This window comes from Onychostruthus taczanowskii, unplaced genomic scaffold (genome assembly GCF_017590055.1).
Source record: "Onychostruthus taczanowskii isolate IOZ18803 unplaced genomic scaffold, ASM1759005v1 scaffold20, whole genome shotgun sequence".
Lineage (NCBI taxonomy): Eukaryota > Metazoa > Chordata > Aves > Passeriformes > Passeridae > Onychostruthus > Onychostruthus taczanowskii.
In genome coordinates this window covers 11367670-11379201 of record NW_024499240.1, presented here as the reverse complement: position 1 = coordinate 11379201, position 11532 = coordinate 11367670, and the positions used below count along the sequence as shown (strand labels likewise).

General features: G+C 43.6%; 1 protein-coding gene across 3 annotated transcripts in view; it reads left to right on the top strand.

The window, feature by feature from the left end:
• The first annotated feature begins 12 nt into the window (after positions 1-12).
• Positions 13-11532, top strand: part of SPATS2L (spermatogenesis associated serine rich 2 like) — a 79238-nt gene continuing 67718 nt past the window's right edge. Inside the window, exon 1 of one of the 3 annotated variants that reach the window (XM_041403722.1) lies at positions 13-97. The gene's annotated coding sequence lies outside the window, so the exon portion shown is untranslated. The remainder of the gene's footprint in view (positions 98-11532) is intronic. The other 2 variants (XM_041403723.1, XM_041403724.1) reach the window with 2 other exon arrangements.

Below are 11532 nucleotides of genomic sequence, written 5' to 3'. Positions count from 1 at the left end.
CGCGGGGCGGGGCGCGAGGCGTGTCCGCGGGAGGGCGGCGGTGCCACGGCCGCCACCGGCCCCAGCCCCTCCTCGGCCTCCGCCGCGGCCGCACCAGGTAAGGCGCCGCCGTCGCCTCCCCTCAGCAGCACCTGCGCGGGGCGGCGGGGGGCTGCCGGGAGTTTCGTGCCGAGGGGTACCGGGGAGGGAGGGGTGCGGCTGTCGCGGTGCCCCACCCGTTGCTCTGTCGCCTCGGAGCCCGGCGCCGAGCCCCGGCTGCGGGTGGGCCCCTCCTGGCGGCACGGGGACCGCAGCCAGGCCGGCCCCGTCCCCTGGACCCCGCCTGGCGTGCGCCGGGACCCGCTCCGCCGGCACCCGGGAGCCGCTCGCCGCCGCTCCCCCTCGGCCGCCGCTCCGCCAGCCATCGGCGCCTCCGGAGCCGAAGCGGGGCTGGGCTGGGCTGTTCAAGGCTATTCGGTAACAGCCTCGGCCATAAATGATTAACTGCGCGCCCAGGGAGCCGGGTGTCGCCGAGCGTGGCCGCCCGTGCCCGGCGCGCTGAGCCAGCGGAGCGTTCGGTCCCGAACCGCCGCCGGGGGCTCTGGCAGGGCTGTGAACGCTGCTGCCGGCGCTGCCACACCGCAAGGTAGGCGCGGAGCTTGCTGTGCCTCAGCTGCTGTTTCAGCGTAAATCCACCCATTTGGCGTTCTTTTTTATCTCTACCGAGGTAAAAGACCTCCCGTGATGATAGTGGGTTTTTTGTAACTGATTTTGTGTTTGGTTTAGGGTTTGTTTGGTTTAAGTCTGTGTTGTCTTTTTTACTATGCGTAAAAAAATTAGTAGGTATGGAATTCGTTGATAAGCAGTAGCAGCTGGCAGTACTCTTATTCTCTATCAGAATGCAATGCCTCCTTTGTTGAGCTGTAAATTAATAGTGTAAGCTCCTTCCCCACCCTCAGCCTCATCACTTGGAGATGTGAATCGCTTGTACTACCAGATTTGCTTTCTTTAGGGAAACTGAGGCACCGCAGAAAATCCATCTGTTTCATTCCAGGTCAGATTCCACTGGATTGATTTGGTTGATTTCAGCTTGAAAATGTGCTTCAAGGCAGCTAATGATCTTTTGTGGGAATTTTTTTTTTTTCTGTTAACCTTTAAATGTGAATGACCAGTGTATGCAAGAGGCATTTTCCTTCTGTTTCTTTGAGCTCTTGAGGCAGTTTATAAAGTATTTTCCAAAACATGGTCATTCAAGAAGGTAAACTAAAAACTTCCTACACAGAAAGTGGAAATGCTGCTGCATGTAGAATGTCAAGTTAACTAGGAATGTAGTTTGCACTGTCCATGAAAGAAATCCTGGATGGCAACCTGTTGAATGCCACTAACTAGAGTCTTCAGGCTGCTGTGAGCAGGACACCGTGCCCTTGCCACAATTGTTTCTGTGAATGCAGTCAAACCGTGCAAATGCAGGATGATTTCCAGGTCAGAACAGGTTGGTGAATTTAGTGAGGCGCCATCACAAACTGCTGGAGCCGAACACTGGTGCTAGGCTGTGAGTGTTCTCCCACTAATTGTGGAAGGAGGTTGGCCCTTTGAGAACAGCAGGATCTGTTAAATGTAATGAGACACTAATCAAGATAAGGCTTGTACTGTGTCAGGTGCTGTATAACTGTGTAAGGAGGTAAGGTCACAACTCCGGGAAATTTACTGCATAAAAAAGTGCTATGATTAAGATGAATTAAAGTAAGTACCCTTCAAAATGTCCTCAGGGTTATCCTTAAGTGAAGGGTCTGTTTCCACAGTCCTTATCCTCACGCAGATGCCTGAGAAAAAATGTCCTTGAGAATTATTGTTTTGTCTGACATACAGTAATAAGCCTAAAAGCTGAACACAAGCATCCTTCTGTGTTGAGAGGTTTGGTTCTGAATGTAGACCGGTTATTCTCATCTAGTCCTTCTTGCTCAAAGAAACGGAAACGCAGCTATGTCAGGACACCTTCCTCCCGTTTCCCGAATTTTAAGGAAATGCTTGTCTGGAACTGAAATTGATTCAATCCTGTTTTTAACAGAAAGTACAAAGCTTCCAGTGCCTACAATGTATTTTGTATTTTCTTAAAGTTTTTCTCTAGCAATCACGGGAGTACCAAACCTGTGCCTGTCAGCAGTTGCAGACAGCCTGTATTTTGCATTAATTCTCACAAACTGTTACGCTCGTGTACTTTTTTGCCCACACACATGGCCTCTGTTCTCATTCTAAGGGACTGTGTTTCCTGGTGTGTTTTCAGAGGCTACGTCTTAGACATCTTCAGACACTGTTAGCAACGTTAGTTATGCAGAATAGAAAAAAAAAACACCTCAGTCATGTTCTCAAAACAATCTGCTGTGGTGCTTTACAAATCTAAAGAAAAGGTCAAACTCCACTTTTCACTGTGCACTGGAGGATAAAAGTAAAGCTGTGTAATGACTTGGAGCAGAACACCAAAGGGCAGTGAGACTTTGCACGAACATCTAGGGAAGAAAAATAACAGTTAACTGTTAATTGTAGTTGATTTGTAGCTAATATCAAGGATTTTATTGTCCATGTTGCTCTTGAGAAATATGGCTCCTGTCTGGTACTACTCTCTACTCTGTGTTTTTCTGCACTGTTCTAATGCTTCGGTTTTTCTGTTCCTCCTGCCTTCCTTTCTCAGATGTGTCACCAGCTTTCTCACAGTTTTCTTCTTTAGTATAAAAAGAAACAGTAGTGAAGTACCTTTATTTTAGACTGGACACCTTCTCCTGTTAAAAGCTGTTTGAAAGCAGGAGGCTTTGCACCTCACACGTCTGTGCCCTGTGGGTTTCTGAGCACCTTGAGCTTCAAGATGTGTGGCATTGTTTAGCTTCTGTTTTGCATTGGCAAGAGTCTCTTTACAGTCTTTAGAATGGTAAGCTCTTGTTTTGGAGAGCATAAGATGAGGGGGTGTGTAGTTACCTTGGGGGTGCATTTGTCATGGCAGGACTTACTTCCCACGTATATACGGGAGTGGCATCGTGTCTGCTGCCTACAGCAAAAATTTTGACCCTTGTGCAGCCTTGTAACATGCCAAGGACCAGCTCCTTGCCTGATGTAATTTGATAAGGTGGTCAGAAGAGCTAAGTGTAACAGGCACCTTGACCAATGGTGTGTGCAAAATACATTGTTTGGTTTCGGTGCCGCTGTGGGAGCACAGGGAATGTAAATTTTGGGATATGGCAAGGAGCTGGGGAGTGAAAACTGACACTTTTTGCCTGTTTAGTTTCATGGTATGTGGGTGGAACACACACGGAAGAGGGCAAGTCTGTCAGCTGTAACTCTTGTTTTTGAATGGAAGTGCAGTAATTCCCTAGTTCTGGGTACGGATTAGAAGAAATCTGTTTTAGATTATTAGGTTCCACTGTCATTCCCGCTGAAAGTTTGTGCATGTGAAGCTTGTTTAGAAACTAATGAAATCCTGTGTGCAAGTCCCATTTTGAATGTGAGTGCACCTTTGCATGTAAAACTGGGAACTGAAGTGTCATTGGGGTAGGTGGGGAAGTAAAATATTTTTTTCTTCCGGGAAGTTGTTGGCAGATGTAATTAACTTTTTTTGTGAGGGACTTCAGAAACAGACTTCAAAATTAGAGTCTAATGCTGGTTTCTCAGTACAAAAGAAGTCTTTTTCTTGAATTGGCCATCTTATACTTCTTGGGCAATGCCAAATTTGCTCAATTACTAAAGTGATTATTAAGCCACAGTGACAATGGTTTCACTTATTATCCCAGTACAATTACACTTTTACTAGATGTACCAGAAAAAGCTCCTGATGATTTTCTGTTTATACAATAGTGCTGCAGACCCTAATTAGGGTTTGGGAATAAAGTCAAAACTCTGCAAGTGTTTTAAGCTCCTCTTGTAAAACAACAATAATATAGAATGCCAGCCCATCTTTTTATAATACAAAAGAGACTAAAAATATGCTCTGCATGTACATAGTAGGAAAGGATTGTGGCATAACATTTTCAAAGCTTGTTCTTTTCTTGGTTTGCTTTTAACTGAAGCTCTGCAGTTTCTTCAAAAGCCATGAGTTACAAATGAATCTGCAATACTTTGTGACTCCTTGTCCTTTCCTTCAGACAAAAGGCCTTTTCAAACCATTGTGGAACAGTCACTGATTTTCATGTGGTCATTCAAGAAAAGGATAGCTATTGGCCTTCATAATAGGCCTTTCAGTACTCCCTCCAGTGGTTTGCTGGCTGAAAAAAATGCCTATGGCAGTGTACTGTGTCCAGTATTTAAATTAATGATGAATCTAATCTCCCAAGTGATGGAAAGGTAAGAGTTCAAATGGCAAAGAAGCCTCACCTGTTTGTGAATACCACTGTGCTGTTAGTCAGAGCTTGGGACATGTTTTGGCCTATGTGAACTGGTGCAGTTTTACTTGATTTTCTTTGGCTGAGGGTCTATTCTATTTTTTTTTAAGTGGTAACTTGAGCCTGGTGTTGCCATGAACTGTGTTTCTGAGAGAGTTGATGCTGTTTTATGTCCTGGGTGGAGCTGAGCAATGTTATCTGTTTGTGCTATGCATAGTCAAGCGAACTGTGAGTATGATTTCTTGGAAGGTGACTATCCTTGAAGGTTGTGGGTGTGTTTTGAGTTGGCATTCAAGGAGCTGCTGCCACTGTTGTGTTGACAGCTCAGTCTCACGGAGTTATCTTTCTGTGCTGGTAAAGTCAACCTGTCTGGCAGCATTTCAAAATAAACACCTTACGTTTGGGGTAGGTGGACTGGTGTTTGTTGGCCCAACCTTGTGTAAAGTATGTGCAAGAATTTATGGTGTTTGATTGAGTCTTACCTGGAGCACCACCAAAAGATATTTTTGGTGAGACATTTCCAAATGAGGATAGCCCTTCAGGATCCTGGCTAATTTTGTTAAAATGTTTGCAGTACTTGCCCTGAAGGTTCAACCCTGGAGTGTCTGCCTGGATGCTAACTGTGGCACCTGGCTTTCATCACTGCAGAAGAGTGGTTCATAGTGGCAGACCAAGACTTGAGACTTTCTTATTGGTTAGGTACAACTGCCAGCAAAGAGTATTTGGGCTCTGGATGACTTGAAGCTCAAGCACATACTCAAATGGTTGTTTCAGGCTAAATTACTTAGTAATACATAAAACCAGCAGTGTCCTACACGCATCCAGTTTGTGGCTTCCTCTTCTTCACTACAATTAAGTTATTCCCTTTTAGTAGCTAAATTACAGTATGGTTCTCTGTGTAAAATTAAATGCAATAAAACCATTGCACTTGCAGTTTGGGTGTGGTGGCACTTCTCAGTTGGAATATGTTTAGAAGCTGTGGTTTATGGTAGCAGTGGAAAACCTACAACTCCCAAAATGTCATAATTTCTCTGGGATTTCCCCTTTCTGTGTTGCTGAGGGAATAACTATCTTATGCAGTGATATACTAGCTTGTGTAGAACTTGATTTAGTGATCTTTAGGACAAGGTCTGAATAAAATGGTGTCTTTTTTGTGTTTCTGTTTTTCATTAATAACTTAGTTTTGGCTAGAAGTTGTTTTGAATTGGCTGGATTGTTCAGGTGCTGTCATGACCTTGTGGTTCGGTGTTAGAATCAGAGCTTGTTGTCATTGTGCTGGGTATGTTAGAGTGAGGGATGATGTGGAGGTAGACTGCACAGCTCTAAGGTGCAGACAGGCTTCATCATCTGTTCCCACAGCTGCTGAGGTCTCCCATGTGCTGCATGTTCTATGTTACTAGGATGAAAGAAGGAAACCTAGTTCTCATTAAAATTCTTGAGGGTTCCTTTCTCTTCAGTAACCAAATTATGTTGTATACAAACACAGTGGAAGCCAGAAAGGACTGGATAACTCGTCTGGCCAGCAGAAAGGCTGCCAAGTCTGAAATGTAAGGAAAGAGCAGGAGAAAGGAGTCAAAAGAGCAGATGTGTGGAGAGCTCTGGTGCAGGTGGGGCAAGAGGTGCCCTGAAGAGATCTGAAGTGTGAGGCAAATACAGATGAACTAGGGCAGCTGCTATGTAAGAAAAGTGCCTGTAGGCTTGTGAAGAGAGCAGAAGATGGTGGTTGGAGGAAGCCCTGGTGGGGAGGAAGACTGGGCTTTTTGAAAGAAGATGATCCAACTTTGGTGCTGTTGGGTCTACATCACAGCATGGCTGATAGCCCCAAATTTTTTTCTATTATTGTACAGAAAGACACAAGCCCTTCATGTCTGAAAGAGGTGCAGTCTACATCCTCTGTAGCTGAGTTTCTGGGGAAGAGATATTTCGAACTAAGGTCCTGTCAGACCTATACATGTATTAGCAGTTTTGCAGCACTTTGATGTGAGTAGGAGTTTGGTTCTATGACCTTAGCCAAGAATATGACATGAGAGCCAGCTGTGGAGCAGGCTGCAGCAATTCCACTGTGTGCTCAGTCCTGAAACTTCTGACTGTTCTGTGAGAGGGTTCAGAGTCCACATGGTGTTTCAGGATGAAGGGTACTCTGTAATTAGAAGTAATGTACTTTATGTTGTAGTAAAGACAGTAAGCCTATAAAACTAAGGAAGTTGTGAACAAGGAAATACAAAAAAATATTTGGATGTGGATACCATCCCTGGGGGTGTTCAAGGCCAGTTTGGGTGAGGCTCTGGGGAACCTGATGTAGTGATTGATGTTCCTACCCCCCGCAGCTTGGAGGTTGGAACTATGTGATCTTTCAGGTCCCTTCCAACCCAAACCATTCTGTGATTCCATGATTTGGCAGTCTGGGAAGTCACTCTGCTCTTGCATAACCTGGCAAGGGATGGTCATGTATGTAAATTCATCCATTGCACTGCCATGAGTACAACAAGGATTGCAATGAAGGTGAATGAAAGGAGACCTTGTTGATGTGTGCAAGTATGTAAAGGGAGTGTCCAAGAGGATGGAACAGGCTCTTCTTGGTGGTGCCAAGCAATAGGACAAGAGGCAATGGGCAGAAACTCAAGCATGGGAAGTTCTACCTGAACATGAGGAAGAACTTCTTTAATATGCAGTGACTCAGCACTGGAACAGATTGCCCAGAGAGGGTGCGGAGTCTCTTTCACTGGAGATATTCAAGAACCATCCAGACCTAATCCTGTGCAGTGTGCTCTAAGATAGCCCTGCTTAAAAAGGGAGGTTGGAGCAGGTGACCCACTGTGGTCCCTTCTGACCCAACCCGTTCTGAGCTCTCTTGACAAAGAATGATGGGTTTCCGTTTTCTTTGCTTCTGGGATGAGGTTGACATATTGTCATTTTTAACACCTGATTCCCCTCTCTGAAGTTAACCCATGTATACAACCATGATTATTTTGTGCATTACCTTACAGATGAGGAAATGCTAGAAATTTTTAATTGCTGTTCCAGTGTTGGATTTCCAGAGATGTTGAATTCAGCAAGTTATTATTGCAGTTGTGTACAGTCAGGTTCTCTAAACATCAGCCTGTAAATGAGTGATGGTGCCTTGCAAAGCATTTTAGTGAGAATTGCTAAAAAGCAAAACTTGATTTCTTAAGCTGTAACAAGGGACTTTTTAAATAAAAGAGGGATCATCTTGTAGCTGCAAGGTCTATAAACTGCAAAAGGGTTAGTCATTAGCATTGTTGCCTCATATTAAAAGAATGCAGCAATGTAAACTCATTAGTTAAACTGAATAGCCCACTTTCAACCTACTGTTCACTATTTTAAGTGAATAATATCTTCTTCCATCTAGAGAGCTGCTTAGCTTCATATTAGAGATTTCTGTGAATTAAAAAAGAAGAACCTCAGGATTGCTGTTACAGATGACAAAAACCAGACATTTTGTACCATGGTATCATACTTTTTCTGGGCAGAACTTGACCTGCCAGGCTGTGCATCCTCACTGAGCTGGCTGTGTAGTCGGAGTCCAGCTCTGCAGAAGGGGTTCAATAGAGGGAAATGGTCAAACACGTGATAGCAAGGGCTGTTTCTCTGCAGTGCCAAAAGACGTGGGCAAGGGCATCTCATTTTGAGATGTCAGTCTGTAAGGTCGGAGTGTGGTGAGGGTGCTTCCCCACGTGTATGGGAGCGAGGCTCCTGTGGAGCTGAATTCCTTCTCCAGGCCTCTGGCCAATATGGGGAACCGCTGGAGCTGCTGGCAGCTAGGCTGCCTTGCAAGGGCTGTTGCTGAGTGTGCCAGTTTTGTTGGATTTTGTCTTTAAACAAATTTGGTACCAGACTCCATAAAAGGCTTTGCCTTTTGCTAGCTTGGGATTTTTTTTTGAAAGGGACTCAGGGACTCTTATGTGCTACATTTTTGGACATTTTCGGTTTCCAGTACTGATCATAGAGCTTTGGGAAGGAGTCTGCTGTTAATTTAAATGGAAAATACAGCAGATGGACTCCTTAAGAGACAGGCCATAAATCATTAACTGTCTGCGTTAATACAAAGCTAGAAAGGTATCTGTTAGTGGATTACAGTTTAACACCCCCTACCTCCAAAAAACAGCCGCAGGAAGTTCCACCTTAATATAAGGAAGAACTTCTTAACTGTAGGAGTGACTGTGCACTGGAACAGTTTTCCCAGAGAGGTATTTAATATACCTGGAGATATTCAGGAAATGTGTGGATGCAGTCCTGTGCAAGGGGCTTTGGGATGACCCTGCCTGAGCAGGCATGTTGGTGCAGATAAGCTACTGCCATCCCATCCAACCTTACCCAATCTGTGACTCTGTGAAAAGATATCTCACTCTTATTATGAGATGTCATCTCACTCTTACTTTGAAATTTGATAATTCTGCTTTTAATCCCCAGCTTTTACAGTGTGCTGTATTCATGAACGTACTTCAGGAGTTAATTTGTCTGGCTTCTCAAGGTCATTGACTTTGGTAATTCACTAGAAGAAATGTATTTATGTCCTAGGGTGGCTGAGAAAATTTTAGTATTTAATATATTGGTGATCAAGGTGAACACAAGGTGGTCAGGCAGTGTGTATGTTTGAAATCTGCAGCTATGGATGTTAAGGGATTTGCTTACACGTGTAAGCTTCAGTTGTTTATACTGAGGACCAGAGTTATGGGTGGTAAGCAGAGCCCCCACCTTGCAGGTGCATCTGTGGAAGCCAGGAGACCTTGGAAACAAGAAAGACAGGTTGTAGTTACTGTGTGCCACTCCCCTCTTCTACTGAAGTGGCAAATATCTTAGGAAGTAAAATGGAAAAATAAATAACATCAACGTGCTATAACTTTGCAAAGCTAAAACATACAGAAGGCTGATAATTCACAAAGCCCAGCTTGGGCTAGAGATAGTAGCTTGGCCACATGATGTGCATGTAATGTTTTTCATGCAACTTTCTGCCATTAAATGGGATGTTATTTTTTTTAGTGGACCGTAAAATATTCAGACCATGTCCTGTGGGCAAGTGGTTATTACTGGAATAAACTTTACTCTTGGTATCTCAAAGGCACTCGGAGCAGAGTTGCCAAGTCATAGATCAGTTGCTGAGTCTCAGTGTCAGCAGTAAATGCATGTTTGTTCCTAGGAAAGTAAATGCAGACATGAATTCAGAGTAAATGATCCATATAGAAAATGCTATGCCAATAAACTAAGGCAAACTCCAGTTTGCTTTAACAAAGCGTTTATCTGAGTTCCCTGAAGAGATTCCAGATTTGTACCAGCACCTACTTGCTTTTATCCAAACTTACTAGCACAATAGAAAACCACACTGTATTTTTACCTGTTCTTTCATAAATAAAATACTGATACAAGCATTTCAGCTGAAGCCCAGGCTGAAATAATTTAAATCATCAGTGAAACAGTCTAAGTTCCAGCGTGAGAAACTTGCTTAAAAAGTTTGGGTGTTATTTTGTTGTTTGTATGTCATTCCCATGAAAAGGCTGCTTTGATGACCAAATTACTGTTTCATGGAAACCTTCTGTTTCAGGGCTGTGAGAGCTCTGTGTTTTCCTTTGTGATGTGAAATACCACATGGGAATGAGATCTCATTTACACTCATGGCTGAGTCTGACCAAGATCCCCTGGGTAATTTTGTTTCTCCTTCCTATTAAAGCTTCAAAAGAGGCTAGAGTTATATTTACATTTGTAAATTGATTTCATCCTGCATTTTTGTTCATTATGATCCCACTCTAGAATGCACAAGAGTATTTTGTCATTCTAGGTGGGGAATGATTGGAGTTTTATATAAGAAGGAATACGTCTGACCTCTGTGCTGTACAAATATTCTTTGTGGTTGTGTTCAGCTTTTGTAGGACTGTCAGGAAGGAGAGAAGTGTGAAACTGCTTAGGTGATGGCAGTCTGGGAGTTCTTAACCCTCCTCCTGTCCACACACCAAGGCAATGATGATGGAGTGAAGTGGAATTGGACTTGAGGATCCATTTCTGCTGCCATGCTGGGCCCTGGCATCATGCTGTCTTTCTGAGCAGGATGCAGTATCTCCTCCAGTGGGTGATGCAGAGTGCACATCCCTCTGCTGGGCTACTTCCCAGTAAAGATTCCCAGGAGGTACTACTCTGTTCTTTGAACCTCTCCCACTTACCCCTTTACAAAGGCACACTCAACACATGATGTTGTGTTGACAAACAGTTCTACTTTTCACAGTCGTGGTGTGGTGTTTTTTCAGAAGCCCAGCAATGGTGGCAGTAGACCAAGTTCCTTGCAGCCCCCCTTATGTCTGTGTCCCAGTGTAACTTTCAGGGGACATGTTTAGATGTAGTCTCTTGGGGATTTTTGGTGATTTTAATATTTATTGTAACCTTTGGTATTTGGTACTGCGCAATAAAACTCAGTATCAGCTGGATGCCAGTATGAGGAAAAGTTGAAACCTGTTCCGCAGGGTTGAGCTTTTTAATGCACTCTGTGGCTCCCAAAGCTATCTGCTATATCTGGGCTGTCTTGCTTTTGGTACTGATCACACTGTCTTACCTGTGAGACTAAGGTACTCTCTGCTGAATGGCAGGATAAACTCAGTATCCACAGCCTTGACGGATCCACCACACATTGGTTGTGTGCAGTAGTCACCCTTTGTATCCTAAAACAACCCCTCATTCACTTTAAAGCATGTGCACTCAGACATATTTTCTCTACCTCTGCTTATTTGAATAAGCAAATAATTTAAACTTTTTAAAAAACATCATTTGCATATTTTCTTTCTCAGAATGTCATTATGTCTTAAAGTGTTTGTACAAAAATACATAGATTGACTTTGCTATTAAGAAAATGTCTACTTTTGTTTTGGAGCAGTTTAAAAAATTGTTTTATAAAATGCTGAATAAAAAACCATTTGACAGAGTGAGGGCACAGCTGATGTTGCTAGTGTGCAAAGTGTAAGAAGTACTGCTTCCTTCAGAAGCTTCTCTCCTTCTTTGGGAGGCTGAAGACTGATTACATGGAGGATGTGCCAGTTTGAAAATAGTGCTGATTGCACTTGGATGGAAAATGAGTTACTTCAGCTGTTGTCCATTGCAGAAGCCGTAAAATGCTTGATTCTTCTGATGTGCTTTTCTGACCAGAAAACAACATTGCGGATTTTTTTTTTCTTCAATTTAGTTA